Source organism: Neofelis nebulosa, chromosome 2 (genome assembly GCF_028018385.1).
Source record: "Neofelis nebulosa isolate mNeoNeb1 chromosome 2, mNeoNeb1.pri, whole genome shotgun sequence".
In the NCBI taxonomy this organism is placed as follows: domain Eukaryota; kingdom Metazoa; phylum Chordata; class Mammalia; order Carnivora; family Felidae; genus Neofelis; species Neofelis nebulosa.
This window is the reverse complement of record NC_080783.1, coordinates 115,515,751-115,532,364: the sequence shown is the minus strand read 5'-3', so window position 1 is coordinate 115,532,364 and position 16,614 is coordinate 115,515,751. Positions and strand designations below refer to the sequence as shown.

Below are 16,614 nucleotides of genomic sequence, written 5' to 3'. Positions count from 1 at the left end.
ATCTATCTATCTATCTATCTATCTCTATATATCAAGAAACCGCAAACTTAGTTCTTGTAAAAATAAGGTCTGTCTTCCTGTATGTCTTGACACAACTAAAGCTAGCAAAAGGGTTTTTATGAGCTGCTTCTCCTGTTCCCTGTTTCCACATACTCATTGTCCATAAGTAAGGTTTGCTGAAGGATATTATGCAGCATTTTCTTTTTAGCAAGAGTTAAACACACAGGGGTATATTTTTCAGATAGAAGTGTTCGGATAACTATAGGCATCATAATTTCAGGATGGAAAATCTGAACCAGATATGACTTCTCTGGACTTTACTAGCTGGTTGAAGTCAGTAATTCTGCATCAAGCAAGCTGAGAAGCACAATTACATGCTGATAGAATGTGCCATAGCCTCAAGTGGTTAGCCTGGATTACTACTGCTCAGTCATCACTGACTACCCACAGCACACTGGGCAGGAGCAGAATTAGACACCTGGGAATCACGTGCTAATGAAAGTCACCTTGGGGCGCCTGGGTGGCTCAGTCGGTTAAGCCTCCGACTTCGGCTCAGGTCATGATCTCACAGTTTGTGAGTTCGAGCCCCGCGTCGGGCTCTGTGCTGACAGCTCAGAGCCTGGAGCCTGTTTCAGATTCTGTGTCTCCCTCTCTCTCTCTGACCCTCCCCCGTTCATGCTCTGTCTCTCTCTGTCTCAAAAGCAAATAAACGTTAAAAAAAAAATTAAAAAAAAAAAAAAAAAAAAAAAGAAAGTCACCTACCCTTGCAATCATTTATTGAGTTGCTGTCATGCCCATGCTATCATGCCTATGCTAGGCTATAAACAGGGATACAAACCCTCTAAAACACAACTCTTGTCTTCTAAGAGTTTCTGATATAGATGAGGGAAAACAAAAAGCAGGAAAAACTAACAGGCAATAACATGAGGCAGCAGCAATGGGCAGTACATGTGTGGAGAAGAGAGAAATCCTGAGGGGCTGTGGTGAAGGAAGATGGGATTTGACTTGAGCCTTGAAGGATGGGTGGAGAAGGGGAGAGAACATTCAGGAAGGGGAGAAGACAAGAGCAACAGTGCAGAGGTCAGGTCTGAGCACTGGAATTTGGTCCATGTAGGGATGTTAGGACAGGCCAAGGAGGTCAGAAACTGGGGAAGAGATAAGGCATTGGTGTGGGGTGCTATTAGCATATGGTGGGGGGTCATTAGCACAGAGCCTGAAAACTGTGGAGCCAAAAAAAAAAAAAACAAAAAAACAGGAGAACCATGTAAAATACAAAGGGTGCTATTTAAAAATGTGAGTTACGGCCCTGCCAAGGAAGGAAATGATGAGAGAGATACAGAATTCGGTCAACCCAAATCATGCAATAGTATAAAAGTTTACAGTGTGATTCCATGTTGTGAGCAGGATCTGATGAATTGGCATCATGATACCATCAAGAATGTGACTTGAGACCCAAATGGAAGGTCTTAATCAGAAAAAGAATTAAAAAGAGAATTATAATATACTAAATCTTCAAAGTCAGTGTTTAAATATTTAATAGCATTAAATTAATTTGTGAAGGCACTTCGAAAAGTGATTGTTGAATTGCACTTGGTTAATAACTAGATTTACACTGGAAATACTGGATTTTTTAATTTAACTTAAAAAAATTTTTTTTAATGTTCATTTATTTTTGAGAGAGAGATGGAGAGAGTGTGAGCCAGGGAGGGGCATAGAGAGGGAGACACAGAATCTGAAGCAGGCTCCAGGCTCCCAGCTGTCAGCACAGAGCCCGATGTGGGGCTTGAACCCATGAACTGTGAGATCATGACCTGAACCGAAGTCAGACACCTAACTGATTGAGCCACCCAGGTACCCCTTAAATTGAACTTTAATAAAAGAAGTATTAATCTTAAAAATCAAAGCATCTGCAAATAGCATTTTTTCCGTGCACGACTGCTGACTTTGGAGGAACCAGCAAATTCCTGTTGGCCTGAGCACAGCATGGAGGCAAGGGGGCTGTCCACACGCCAGGCCCAAGGTGGTTCATGAAGGCATGTGGGGAGCACCATGGAGAGGTCTGTCGACTGTTGGGATTGAGGTCTGGGGGGAGACTTCGGTTCCCAAGGCATGGAGAGGAAAAAGAAACACTGACAGCGTAGGACCCAGGGAAGGAAATGGAGTCACATAAGGTTCTCTCTCAGAAGGTAAACAAGGACAGGGAAAATGAGAACTTTCAGGGAAGAACATGCAGAAATGTTTTTGCTTTGCATCGAATGAAAGCTTATAGTGACCAGGAATAAAACAGGTATTGGTCTCTGTGATACTGGAAATTAATTATCATTAGTCTGGACCTTTAAGTAGAATTCAGTATGTGTTGAGAGTAGGCCAAATTTCAAAGTCCCATGAGAAAGGAGGGCTTTGAAAAATAATGGACACTTAGGCCCTACCACAGAACAATCGAATCAGCATCTCTGGGGGCAGGGGCTGGGCATCAGTGTTTTTTTGTTTTCCCGGGAAGTCTTTTTAACTCTCTGGGCATCTGTTTCCTACTGTAAAATAAGACTGGAATAGATGATCTCAAGGCTCCAACTAGCTCCAACATTCTGTGATTCGTGGAGGAGAAACTGCTGGGCCATTCATTATTAGTTCAGATACTGACCTGCCCGCCGCCGCAGTTCAGTGGCCCACTCAGTCCGGAGGAATTTCACACAGGAAAGAAGATGCCAGCAGTCACTCCAGAGAGTCAGGCAGGGACTTTTATAGTTGGTCAGGGAAACAAATGAGAAAACAAATAGCAACAACAAAAGCAGGCTCACTTCCCTTGGGTTGTCTGTGTACTTGTTCCTAAAATGAACGTGAACAGGCAGAGAGTGACAACTCTCAAGTGGAGGCTTGGGTGTTGTAGATCTTACCGTTCTGGAGGTCAGAAGTCGGATGTAGTCTCACAAGTCTTCTCCAATGCCAGGGCAATTTCTCTGCTTTTAAGGACTAACGTGATAAGATTGGGCCCACCCAGACAATCCAGGATAATCTCCCCAATTTGAGGCCCTTAATCCCATCTGCAAAGTCTCTTGCCACATAGGATTCACAGGTTCCAAGGATTAGGGTGAGAACCTGGGGGCACAGGGGAGAAAGGGATTACTCTGCCTACCCTGTGCCTCCAGGTAGTTTTTTGTTGTTGTTGTTGTTTAAAAATTTTTTTTTTAACGTTTTTATTTATTTTTAAGACAGAGAGAGACAGAGCATGAACGGGGGAGGGTCAGAGAGAGGGAGACACAGAATCTGAAACAGGCTCCAGGCTCCGAGCTGTCAGCACAGAGCCCGACGAGGGGCTCGAACTCACGGACTGCGAGATCGTGACCTGAGCCGAAGTCGGCCGCTTAACCGACTGAGCCACCCAGGCACCCCTGTTGTTGTTTTTTAAAGGTAAGAAGCTGAACTGGGTCATCTGGGTGGCTCTGGTCGGTTGAATGTCAGTCAGACTGTTGATCTTGGCTCAGGTCATTATCTCATGGTTTGTGGGTTCGAGCCCCACATTGAGCTCTGTGCTCATAGCGTGGAGCCTGCTTGGGATTCTCTCTCCTTCTCTCTCTGCTCTCCCCCACTCTCTCACTCTGTCTTTTTCTGTCTCTTTCTCTGTCTCAAAAAAAAAAGCTTAAAAAAAAAAGATAAGAAGCCGAAGTGGGAGCTTGTGGTGCAAAGTGGTGCTTTGGTTTCTCTTCAGAGTCACTAAATATTGATCCTGGACAGGATGAGAATATTTATCTAATATAAACTATTACCACCACCACCACCACCACCACCACCCACAGTAGGTAGAGGGGAGTCCTGGAACTGAGGATGTAGGATCTTGCCTTTCTTTTATTTCAGGGATGAGAAAAGAGCATGTTTAATTCTATTAGTATTTGTTCTCTGAGAGCCCTCAGCAGCGGTGACAACACCCTCCCTTCTGGGCCAGAACTTTTCATCCCTGTCCCATGGAATTCTCTGCTTTTCTAGGGATACTTTAGAAAGTCTGGCTCTGTTGGTCATGTTTAATTTGCTCCCAGCTTGTCTTCAGCACTAACGAACATCAGGGAATGGAAATTGGGCAAAGAAATGAAGGAAGACAGAAAACAAAACAAAAAAAGAATTTGTTTTTCAGATCCTCTATGTCCTAAGGGTCTGAACTCCAAGTTAGATGGCTTTAAACTCTTAGTATAGGAATGACGAAGATGAATTCATTTAGTAGGTGTTTATGGGGTGCCCACTCTGTGCCAGGCACCAGCTGTCCAGAGATCTCTGGGAGGAAGAGGCAGGCTGCTGTTTATTCAAAAACCATCATCAGGCCAACTCCAAGTTCTTGTGAAAGGGCTGGGCCTGTTGATTTGGAGCTGGTGCCCCGCCCACAATTGTTTAATGATAGACAGGAACCTGAGCCTCCCGGAGCTCTGTACCTTTACTCAATTATTCAAAAGATTGTTTCCACTGTATAGCAGGAGGAAAAAGATGCTTTCCCTTGACTTTCTTTTAGCTTTCTTGGGGACTTTTCTGGCATGCTGTGGCAGAGAAAGGAAACATTTTGTTTTAAAGAAGGTGGAAGTGTTGTATTTCAATGCGTTCCACTCTTGTGGTGGATTCTGATAAGCAGAATTTGGGAAATGTTTCTGGAAAAAAATGATTTTTCCTAATGTCCCATTAAAATGTTGTGAATGACTTTTCTCCACGTTAGTATAACAGCATCTCTGATTGGAGTGGTGTTCCTCCGCAGAGGGAAACATTCCAGTTCTGGGTATTGCTGTGTGCCAGAATGGAAAACAGATGAGAGACAGAATCCTGCCACTATTTGGATGTCTTGTTTTGTGGGTCACTGAACCTCTCTAAGTTTTGATTTCTATAATGCGATAACATCCACTTGTCTCAGCCAGAGTTCTTAGTGTCTAACAACAAACCAACTACACATTTACTTGTACACTTAAGCAGAAAAAGAATTTGCTAGAAAGGTATTGGAGAGCTAACCTCATCTCAAGAAAGGAAAATACATATGAACAAGGCAGGTCAGGCAGCTGCTGGGACCAAAGTGGAAGCACAGCCAGAGTCACACAGCTGGTCCCATGGACTGGGAGTAACAGTGTCCGGCGGTTGGGTGCTGGCCGCTAGTTGGCGCCACTAGCTGCTGGAACTCAGCGCTGCTCCTGCCTGCTGATACAGTGGATTCTCTACAGTCTGTTTCTGGTTTCTCATTCAGTGGGGTAAGGTGTGTCTGCTTCCAGAACTTAGGTCATCTGCTGTTCCCTAGGGGTGAAGGAGTCAGGGGAAGTCTGTGTAGTATTTCAGCTGCTATAGTGAGAGGTGGGTTCCTCCATCCACCAAAACTCTTTTTAAGACTGGGAAATGGGAAATTTCCAAACATGAGAAGGGGGCTCAGATGCCAGGTGGCCAAACAAAAGCAACCGCTTGAGTCCATGCCTTCAGTGGTCCAACTTCCACCTAAGTCCTTTCTCCTGTATTTACCCTTTTGAAGGAATAAGGTCCTCCCACACAACCTAATGCAACCATACTTTCTATAATTTTAAATGATCTCACTCCTACCCCAGGGAGGACTGGAAGTTACCCCAAGATCTCCGGGATCTAGCCGGCCTGTTCCCAGCCTCATTACGTGGCCACATCCCTCTTTCCTGTCGATATTCGGGACCGATCATCACAAACAACACTGGACCAAGCATAAAGCCAGTTTCCCTGGCAGCGCAGGAGACTGGCCTTAGAATGGGCTCTTTTAGGGCATCTGAGATCTGCCCTCATTAGAGGCTCAGAGACAAGGAGTGTTGTTTGTGGGTGGAGTGGGTGATGAACTGGCTTCCCTTGCTGTGCCTCCCTCCAGGTGCAGGTCGTCAGGGACGCTGAAAGCATTTCAAGGGACAAGGAGGGAGTGGCTTATAAGACTCAGTGAGGTTTTGAGTGTTCTGAGTCAGCCAAATGCTGGCGTGTTTCCCAGTTCCAGTACTCGGGGTTAAATTCTTTCTCCTCAGTACCCTAAATTTCACACAAAAGATCCTGCGAGGGTGTGGATTTAACAGTTAATTTGGTGACCCACAGAATCAAACTTTTGAGGGTGTGTGTGTGTGTGTGTGAGAGAGAGAGAGAGAGAGAGAGGATATACATAAGAGAGCTTTATTTTTTTAAGTTATATAAAGTCTTGGATTTCAGTGCATGTTGTAGGGGTGAAAGGTAAGAATTTGTCTTTGTTCTGTGCAGAGACATTAGAAGAAACCACTGCATTCAACAGTCTTGAATTCCGTATACTGTTCCTATTGGTCTGTGGCTCTTTGTCCCTCAGATCTTCCCTTCAGGGGGTTCCCGATTCCACGTGACCATAGGTAAGAATTTAATTAGCGATTCTTTATAAGTCCCTGCCTCTCTGGGTTACTAGCTTCTGACTCAAGTCTGGGTCAGTCTGTCTGATAGTCTGGCCCAGGGCCTCTTGCTAATTTCCAGTTGTAAGGGGGTCTTGGAAAGTGAGTACCTGGCTTTCCAGTCTTTGTAGAGGGAGACAGAGTGCCTGCAGTGAGAGACTCACAGGACAGGGAATTCCTTAAATGTGTACAGGAGGCCGGATGTTGGGCAGGGTAAAACCCATCGAGGGTCCAGTGCACTTCCTTAGGAGGCTGTTAGGGACATTTTTTATTTATTTAAAAATTTTTTTTTAACATTGATTTATTTTTGAGAGAGAGAGAGAGACAGAGCATGAGCAGGGGAGGGGCAGACAGAGAGGGAGACACAGAATCCAAAGCAGGCTCCAGGCTCAGAGCTGTCAGCACAGAACCCAACACGGGGCTCAAACTCACGAACCATGAAACCATGACCTGAGCCAGAGTCAGATGGTTAACCAACTGAGCCACTCAGGGATCTGGTTGTTAGGGACATTTAAAAAGATGATATGTATGTAAAGCATCTCACATAGTACCTGCTACATATTATTACATCCCAATCAATGGTATTTCCTACATCTTCCTGGTTAATAAAATTGCCAGGTCTGAGCCATGAAAGGACGAGACTGTAAATACATAGTTAAACGCAAGCATTGAAATTTGACATAGGATTTAGATAAAAGATTTAATAGGCAGGCTAGGAAAAGTTATATTAATTCATTATCTTCTGATACTTAGAAATTTTTATTTTTGGTGTATTAACCTTTTAATTGAGAAAAAGTGTTACTATTCAGCTTATTTTCTAAAAAGTTCTTTAATAAAACCAGCTTACCTGTTTTTATCTGGTTCTTATTATAAAGAGGAAATTAAAAAAATTGGGGGTGCCTGTGTGGCTCAGTCAGTTAAGCATCTGACTTTGGCTCAGGTTATAATCTCATGGTTTCTGGGTTTGAGCCCCGCGTTGGGCTCTGTGCTGACAGCTCAGAGCCTGGAGACTGCTTCGGATTCTGTGTCCCCCCCCTCTCTGACCCTCCCCCGTTCATGCTCTGTCTCTCTTAAAAATAAGTAAACATTAAAATTTTTTTTTTAATTTGAATTCATCTTCATCCATAAAAAGTTGTTCAGCTTGGCATCTGTGCCCTACTGGGATGATTTCTCATTGGACAGGAGCTTGCTCCTGCTTGCTATCCCATTTGGGTGTCTGAGTCAGTTCCACATGCTTGGTTTTAAGTTTATGAACATGTAAAAAAGGATCAGCATAAATGAGAAAGTACTGTTTTGATTCCTAAGCCCAATCTGAAATCCGAATGAACTTGGTCATGAATTTTTCTGGTCACAAGCTGCATTGAAATTAGAGGCCCCAGAGGCATATTTCTTAGCTTGGAAATATTATCTTTATCTGTTGGCTTCCATAAGCAACAAAAGAATGTTGCCTCTCAAGATTCACTCTACATGACTTGTGATTCCTTTGCATGTATCTGGTAATTCATTCATCAAACATATATTGAGTTCCTAGTACATGTTGGGTATCACGTCAGCCTCTGAAAATGGTGATGAAAAGAGTTGGTCCCTGAACTGAAGGAGTTCGTGGTCTCATAGAATAGGTAAGACAGATATAGAAGCAAGTTAGTGTAGTGTCATGTGACAAGTGTGATACTCAATGTATGTATAAAGACAGGTGGTGGCTCAAAGGACAAAATGTCTAACTGTGGTTGTGGGGGAGGTGGATTCAAAGAAGTCTTCACAGAGGAAGAGACACTTGAGCTGGATCTGGAAGGACAGCACAGGTGCTCCCCGGGAGAAGGGGAGAGAGTGTTCCAGAAAGGGTCATGGCCCAAGCATAGGCATGAAGGGGCCTAGTGCCTTGTGGGGCTGCAGGTAGTGTGGAGCATAGAGCAGGAGAAGGGAATGTAGGGAGATGAGGCTGGGGGGAGGTGGAAGCCAGAACCTGGTGGGCCTTTTATGCCCTGTTGAGGAGTCTACACTTCATCCTAAAGGTGCCAGAGGCCACTAAGGTGCCTTAAAGGGGGCAGGTTTGAATTTAGAGCAGTTACTCAGTATGATCAATTGGAAGTGAAGGCTAAGGGTGGAGCAGGGTGAATTTGGAGAAAGAAACCAGCGAGGGCCGAGAATATTGTAGAGGTGCCTGTGAGAAGGGATAGCAATGTCCATCTTTGACTCTATCTCCATTTGACATGATGAAGGTACTGTAGCTGTACTGATGGGATCCCCAACGCTTGTCAGATCACTTCAGTTTCCTAAAACAAAATAACCCTTATGGCAGTGTGGCAGAGGCTGCTAGCTGACCCCCAAAGACCCGTGGGCCCCTTCCATGGTGTAGAGCAGGGTTGGGAAACAGATACCCAGCCGGGAGCTCCATTAGCAAGCCCCCTGCCCTGGAGCCCTGTGGGTCTCGTGTGACAAGACGAGTTATCAGCAGAGGGAGGGATGTGTTCACTTCAGGGCTGAGGTGGTTAAATATCAGGTGTGAGCTCCCGTATTCTCTCTGTCCTCCCTGCATACCTTCTCCCCCTGATGACTAGAAGTCCCTGAGTCACCACTTGAAGGAGAGCTGCCAGACCTGACTGGACTTTATTGTGCTGTTTGACTCTGCAGTTAACCTGTCCTGATACAGCCTGTCTGTACTGTAGCCAAATCGTAGAAATTTGTTACTAGACTTGGTGGGCTTGCTGCTAAATTATTCAGGATAACTGAGTCAGTTCATGGATTATGAATTATTTTCACAGTGACACTACCCATATAGTAGTTTGTGTTCTTTTTATTGAAAGCTGTCTCCATGATTTCTGGAGTTTGGAGGTGGGTCCATTCTGTGTTCCACAGGGTGGCTCAGGCGGGAAGCTGAAGAATGTCAAACCTGGTCACTCGTTCCCTCTCTGGACTGTGTCCTGTCAGTTTAGACAAGTTACACTGCACCTTGTTTTGAGCACTGTTTTGGTTCTTCTTTCCTTTTCATTTCCACAAATATTTTTTGGCACCTGTCATGTGCCAGACCTATTCAGAAAGTTTTACTCTGTGCCTGGGACTGTGCTAGATTTTTCTGGTGCAACAATGAACAAGGAAGACATGGTCTCTGCTCTCCTGAAACATAGAGTACGGGTGGCAGGAGAGAATTAAGGAAACTATTCCAAATGATATGATAAGAGCTGTGTTTGGGGGAGAATGGGATGTCTTGAAAACAGATGGAAGTAATACAAAACCTGAACTTGGAAATTCTGGAAGCCTTCCTGGATGAAGTGACATTTAAGCAGATAAAGCAGGGTTGAATGGGAGTTAGATGAAGAGTGTTCTAAGAGGGGAAAGATAGTATGTGCCAAGGCCTAGAGGAGCTAAAAGAAGTTGTTTGCCTGTTGACGACAGAGTACAAATTGGGAAGTGGCAAAGACTAATGTTGAAAAAGGAAGCAGGGACCTGATGATGAAGGGGTGATGAGCCATGTAAGGGGACTGTCTTCTGTTGGAGTACCCCAAAAGCAAAAACAGGCAAGTAGAAGTAGTTTATTTGCAGGTTGGTTCCAGGAAGCATGATGAAGGAATGGGAAAGTAAGCGGAAAGGAAGGAAGCCCGCAAAGGCTGTATTAACCAGCAGGCAACTGAAGGCCAGCACCACCAGAGACACCTGAGAGCCTGTTGGACATGCCTCTGAATTGTCACATTGGTCCAGGAAGGCAGGCGTTTATCCAGTGCTCTCGTCCCTCATTGGTTGGAGGTTGCACCTGGGAACCTTAACGCCTTCCACTTCTGGCCAGTCCCAGGTTCCTCAGAGAATGACCTGGGGCAGGCTGAGAGACAGAGCTGCTGGAGGCCATTGTGTGTATGGGACAGTCTGTAGGTGATATCTAGGGTGGGTCATGGGGATGTGGGCACGGCTCCTACAGCATCTCCCAGAAGTCTAGACTTCGTCCTAAGAACACATGGGATCTGTTACAGGATTTTCAAGAATGCATTTTATAATCTTTTTGATGTTTAATTTATTTATTTTGAGAGAGAGACAGTGCAAGCAGGGGAAAGGGAGAGAGAGAATCCCAAGCAGGCTCCATACCGTCAGCGCAGAGCCCAGTGTGGGGCTTGAACTCAAGAACAGTGAGATCACGACCCAGGCCAAAATCAAGAGTTGGACACTTAACCAACTGAGCCACCCCTTCAAGAATGCATTTTAGAAAAGCTCATCTTGGCTGAATGGAGAGGGTGGATTAGATTGGGGCGAAACTGAAGTAGGCAGAGGAATTAAGACCTATTTTATTTTTAATTTTTAAATTTTATTTATTTATTTATTTATTTATTTATTTATTTATTTATTTATGACAGAGCACAAGCAGGGGAAAGGGACAGAGGTGGGGGGGAGAGAGAGAGAACCTCAAGCAGGCCCCATGCTCAGTGCAGAGCCCGATGTGGGACTTGATACCATGACCCTGGAATCATGACCTGAGCCAAAATCAAGAGTCAGATGTTCAACCGACTGAGTCACCCAGGTGCCCCACCGTCTCTGTATCTTCTTTAGTGAGATACTTGTTAATATCGTTAGCTCATTTTTCAATGAGTTGTTTGTTTTCTTACTGTTGAGTTTTAAAAGTTCTTTGCATATTTTGGATAATAGTCCTTTATCAAATATGCTTTTGGAGTTATTTTTTCCCCAGTGTGTGTCTTGTCTTTCCCCCCTTTTTTTTTAAAATGTTTATTTATTTTTGAGAGACAGAGCATGAGCAGGGGAGAGGCAGAGAGAGAGGGAGACGAAGAATCCAAAGCACACTCCAGGCTCTGGAGCTGTCATTATGGAGCCAGACATGGGGCTCGAACCCATGAACGTGAGATCATGACCTGAGCCAAAGTCGGACGTTTAACTGCCTGAGCCAGCCAGGTGCCCCCATTTTCTTTCTTTCTTTTTTTTTTTTTTCTAAAGTTTTATTTTTAAGTAATCTCTAACTCAACATGGGACTTGAACTCACAACCTCCAGATTAAGAGTCACACGCTCAGGGCACCTGGCTGGCTCAGTCAGTTGAGTGTCCAGCTTCAGCTCAGGTCATGATCTCATAGTTCATGAGTTTGAGCCCCGTGTCAGGCTCTGTGCTGACAGCTTGGAGCCTGGAGCCTGCTTCAGATTCTGTGTCTTCTTCTCTCTCTCTCTGGCCTTCCCCTGCTCAAAAATAAATAAACATTTAAAAAAAAATTAAAAAAAAAAGAGTCACATGCTCTACTGACTGAGCCAGCCAGGCTCCCCTGTCTTTTCCTTTCCTTGACAGTGTTTCCATGCCAGGCAGAAGATTTTAATTTTAATAAAGTGTTGCCTATCAATTCTTTACTTCATGGATCATGACTTTGGTGTTGTATCTGAAAAGTCTCTGCTGGCCGTGATCGTATAGTGGTTAGTACTCTGCGTTGTGAAAAGTCACTGCTAGACTTAAGGTTTACCTAGATTTTCTTCTATGTTATCTTCTAGGAGTTTTATAGTTTTGCATTTTATATTTAGGTCTGCGATCCATCTTGAGTTGATTTTTGCAAAGGGCGTAGGATCTGTGTGTAGATTATTTTGTGCATTATAGATGTATAGTTGTTGCAGCTGTGTTTGTTAAAAAGACAGTCTTCATTTGTTGCCTTTGCTCCTTTGTCAAGATCAGTTGACTATATTATTTACATGGGTCTATTTCTGTCAGCATAGAGCCTGATGTGGGGCTTGAGCTCACAAACCATGAGATCATGACCTGAGCCAAAGTTGGACACTCAACCAACTGAGTCACCCAGGTGCCCTGAAATTTTGATTACTTTTGATTACTGTAGCTTTATAGAAAAGTCTTGAAGTTGGGTAGTGTCAGTCCTCCAACTTTATTCTTCTCCTTCAATATTATGTTGGTTATTCTGAGTCTGTCTCTCCATATAAACGTCAGAATCAGTTTGTTGCTATCCACAAAACAACTTGTTGGGATTTTGACTGGGATTGCATTGAATCTATAGATCAAGTTGGGAGGAACTGCCATCTTGACAATAGCCAGTCTTCTTATTCACAAACATGGAACATCTCTCTATTTATTTAGTTCTTTGATTTTTCAGCAGAGCTTTGTAGTTTTACTTGTATACAGCTTATACATATTTGGTAAATTTATAATTAAGTATTTCATTTGGGGGGGATGCTATTGTGGTATTATATATGTATTTTTTATTCTTATTTTTTTATTAAAAAAATTTTTTAATGTTTTTATTTATTTTTGAGACAGAGAGAGAGAGAGCATGAGCAGGGGAGGGGCAGAGATAGAGAAAGACAAGAATCCGAAGCAGGCTCCAGGCTCTGAACTGTCAGCACAGAGCCTGACATGGAGCTCAAACCCACGGAGTGTGAGATCATGACCTGAGCTGAAGGCGAACGCTTAACTGACTGAGCCACCCAGGCACCCCTAGGTATTATATTTTTAATTTCAAATTTCTCTTGTTTATTGCTGGTATATGAAAGCAGTTGACTTTTGTATATTAAACTTGTACCTGACAGTTGTTTGGGTGGCTCAGTCAGTTAAGCATCAGACTCTTGATTTCAGCCCAGGTCATGATCTCACAGTTCATGAGATGGAGCCCCATGTCAGCACAGAGCCTGTTTGCAATTCTCTCTCTCCCTTTCTCTTTACCTCTCCCCTGCTTGCACATGAGCTTCTCCCTCCCTCTCTCTCTCTCTCTTTCTCTCTCTCTCTCTCTCTCTCTCAAAATAGAAACAAATAAAACAAAACAGTGTATCTGACAACCTTACTATAATCACTTATTAGTTCTAGGTAGTTTTTGTCAATTCTTTAGAATTTTCTACATTGATGATCATGTCATCTGTGAATACAATTTTATTTCCCTTTCCAATCTATATTGTTTATTTCCTTTTTATTTTATTTTTTATTAAAAATTTTTTAATGTTTATTTATTTTTGAGAGAGAGAGACAGAGCGCGAGTGGGGGTGGGGCAGAGAGAGAGGGAGACACAGAATCCGAAGCAGGCTCCAGGCTCTGAGCTGTCAGCACAGAGCCCCACGTGAACCCATGAACCATGAGATCATGACTTGAGCTAACGTCTGGCGCTTAACTGACTGAGCCACCCAGGCGTCCCTATTTTTTATTTTTTAAAAGTTTATTTATGTTTTGAGAGAGAAAGAGAGCGTGCACACATGCACGAGTTGGGGAGGGACAGAGAGAGAATCTCAAGCAGGCTCTGCATTGCCTGCTCAGAGCCCAATGTGGGGCTCAAATTCACCAACCATGAGATCATGACCTGAGCTGAAATTAAGAGTTGGACGCTTAACTGACTGAGCCACCCAAGTGCCTCTGTTTATTTCCTTATCTTGTCTTATTGCATTAGCTATTCCAGTATGATGCTGAAAAGCAGTGGTGAGAGGGGACATCCTTCCCTTTTTCCTGCTCTTAGTGGGAAAAGGTTTTAGTTTCTTACAGTTAACTATGATATTAGTTATAGATTTTTGGTAGATATTCTTTATCAAGTTGAGGAAGTTCCCCTCTATTGCTAGTTCACTGAGAATTTTTATCATGAATGAATGTTGGACTTTGTCAAATGTTTTTTATGCATTTATTGATATGGTCATGTGATTTTTCTTCATTAGCCTGATGATTTGATGGATGAGATTAATTGATTTTGGAATGTTGAATCAGCCTTGCATATGTGGGATAAAATCACTTGGTCATGGTATACAATTCTTTTCATACATTGTTCGATTTGATTTGCTAACGTATTGTTGAGGATTTTTGCATCTATGTTCATGAGAGATATTGAACTGTAGTTTTTTCTTTTTCTTGTAACGCCTTTGTCTGGTTTTGGTATTAGGGTAATACTGGTCATAGAATGAGTTGAGAAGTATTTCTTCTGCTTCTATCTTCTGAAGGAGATTATATAGAACTTGGTATAATTTCTCCTTAAATTAATTTGGTAGAATTTACCAGTGAACCCATCTTGGCCTAGTGCTTTCTGTTTTGAAAGCTTATTAGTTATTGATTCAGTTTCATTCATAGATATAGGCCTACTCAGATTGTCTGTCTCTTTGCCTAGGTGAGTTTTGGCAGATTGTATCTTTCAAGGAATTGGTCCATTTCATCTAAGTTATAAAATTTGTGGGCATAGAGTTCTTTGTAGTATTCTTACATTATCCTTTTGATGTTTAGGATCTATAGTGATGTCTCCCATTTCATTTCTGATATTAGTAATTTGTGTTTTCCTTTTTATTTTATTGATATTTTCAAAGAACCAACTTTTGGTTTCATTGACTTTTTCTGTTGATATACTGTTTTCAGTTTTATTGCTTTCTACTCTAATTCTTATTATTTCTTTTCTCCTGCTTACCTTGGATTTAATTTGCTTCTCTTTTTTCCAGTTTCCTAAAGTGGAAGCTTAGATAATTGATTTGATTTGATTATATTTATTTATTTATTTTCTGTTTTATACCTTTATTTGACAATGAGCAGTTGGTTCTCATCCACATTAACTATAAATGTTTGAAAGTGGTGACAGGTACATAGGTAACCAGTGTATAGAGCTTGTTTAGTGAATCTTCATCCTTCTTAAGTTTTTCTGGACAACCGCACACAGATATGGTATGGAGCATTCCCTATTCCTTTTGCCCAGACAGCTTTGTTGAGCCTGGTGTTAGTCTGCACATCTGGAGTTCCCCTTTCTCTCATAGTAAATTTTCAGATCTCTGAGTGCCCGAGGGGCATGCTTCTTGGAACCCATGCCATGGATGTGCTTGTGACTGTTGATGGTGGTGTATTCTCTGGTCACTACCTCGTTGATGGCAGAACAGCCCTTCATTTGGCCACCCTTCTTTGTGGGAGCCATTCTGCCAGGCTCAGTTTGGAAAGCTTAGATGATTAATTTTAGATCTTCCTTCTTTTTAAATATATGCATTTAATGCTATGAATTTCCCTCAAAGCACTACTTTTGTTGCATCCCACAAATTTTAATAAACAGGGTTTTATTTTCATTTAGTTGAAAATACTTCAAGATTTTGCTTCAGATTTCTTTTTTGATCCATGTGTTAGTTAAAAGTATGTTGTTTAATCTCCATGTATTTGGAGATTTTCCAGTTATCTTTCTGTTTTTGGTTTCTAGTTTAATTCCACTGTGGTCTGAGAGCAGACATTGTATGATTCCTATTCTTTTAAATTTGTTAAGGTGTTTTTTATATGGTCTGTCTTGGTGAATGCTTCCTGTGATCTTGAGTATAATATGTACTCTGCTGTTATGGGATGAAATGGTCTGTAGATATCAATTATATCCAGTTGATTGTTGGTGCTGTTGAGTTCAACTATGTCCTTACTGATTTTCTTTCTGTTGCATAATTCAATACAATATTACTGTTATTATTTTGAGCAACTTATTATCTGTTAGATCAACCAAAAATAAGAAAAATAAAAATTTTGGGGCACCTGGATGGCTCAGTTGGTTGAACATTGGACTTCAGCTCAGGTCATGATCTTGCAGTTGGTGAATTTGAGTCCCACATCAGACTTGCTGCCGTCAGCATAGAGCGTGCTTCAGATCCTCTGTCCCCCACCCCCCCCGCCTCCCCCGCTTGTGCTTTCAAAAATAAATACACATTTTTTAAAAAAAGGTTTAATTTTACCTTCTTATTCCTTTTCAGAAACTCTTCCTTTCTTTATGTAGATCCACATTTCTGACCTATATAATTTTCCTTCTCTCTGAAGAATTTCTTATAACATTTCTTGCAAGACAGGTCTACTGGCAACAAATTTCCTCAGTTTTTGTTTGAGAACTCTTTCTCCTGCACTTTTTTTTAATGTTTATTTATTTCTTTTGAGAGAGAGAGCATGTGTGCATGAAGAGGAGAGAGAGAGAGAATCCCAAGCAGGCTTGTCTGTGCTGGTAGCAAAGAGCTCTACTCTGGGGCTCAGTCTCACGACTGTGAGATCATGACCTGAGCCAAAATCAAGAGTCAGATGTTTAACTGACTGAGTCACCCAGGTGTCCCTCTCCTACACTTTTGAAGAGTAATTTCACAGGGTACAGAATTTTAGGATGGTATTTTTTTTTCTCTGAACACTGAATATTTTGCTCTACTCTCTTCTTGGTTACCTGGTTTCTGAGGAGAATTTGAATGTAATTCTTATCCTCAAGCTCAGAGATTCTTTCTCAGCTGTGTCTAGTCTACTACTAAGCACGTCAGAGGTTTTTCCATTTCTGTTACTACCGTGTTTTTGATCTCTAGAATTTC

The 16,614-nt window shown here is 42.4% G+C and overlaps 1 pseudogene; it reads left to right on the top strand.

Annotated features, from left to right (window-relative positions):
• The window catches only part of LOC131503933 (phospholipid hydroperoxide glutathione peroxidase-like), a 59,989-nt pseudogene that overhangs the window by 14,777 nt on the left and 28,598 nt on the right, over nucleotides 1-16,614 (top strand).